The 543-nt window shown below is 37.9% G+C and overlaps 1 protein-coding gene across 1 annotated transcript in view; it reads right to left on the bottom strand.

Moving 5' to 3' along the window:
- The window catches only part of LOC105447804, a 16,342-nt gene that overhangs the window by 8,064 nt on the left and 7,735 nt on the right, over positions 1 to 543 (bottom strand). The window lies entirely within an intron of this gene.

Below are 543 nucleotides of genomic sequence, written 5' to 3'. Positions count from 1 at the left end.
CGCATTATAAATCTGTGTTAAATCTCAAAAACATTCAATTTCCAATGACGTTAAATCAAATAAAAAAGTTTGAGAATCTCAACGCAATTTCTATCAACGTATATACCATCGAAAACAAGGAACAAGTATCGATCCTACCGATTCGCCTTGCTGATACGAAGAAGGAGAAGCATGTCAATCTGTTGTACTTGTGGAGAAAGATGGTGTGGGACATTTCACATGGATCAAGAATTTGTCCCGCCTTGTGAGCTCGCAACTGAGCAAAAACGCGCACAAAAAATACATTTGCGATAGGTATGTATAATAAAAACTTTAAAAAATTTTTTGAAATAAAAATATAAATGAAATAAATTGATTTTTTTTTAAATGCCTGCACTATTTTAGTTCGAGCAAAAAGTTGGAGGTCCACACCGTCGACTGTGGGGAGATGAACGAATGTGCGATCAGGTTACCGAGCGAAGACGATAAGTGGCTGAGTTTTAACAACTACAGCAGGAAGGAACGTGTCCCGTTTGTCGTGTACGCCGACCTGGAATGTATCCT

This window comes from Wasmannia auropunctata, unplaced genomic scaffold (genome assembly GCF_000956235.1).
Source record: "Wasmannia auropunctata unplaced genomic scaffold, wasmannia.A_1.0 LD336092.1, whole genome shotgun sequence".
NCBI lineage: Eukaryota > Metazoa > Arthropoda > Insecta > Hymenoptera > Formicidae > Wasmannia > Wasmannia auropunctata.
The sequence above is the reverse complement of the archived record's forward strand: the minus strand, read 5'-3'. Positions and strand labels throughout refer to the sequence as shown.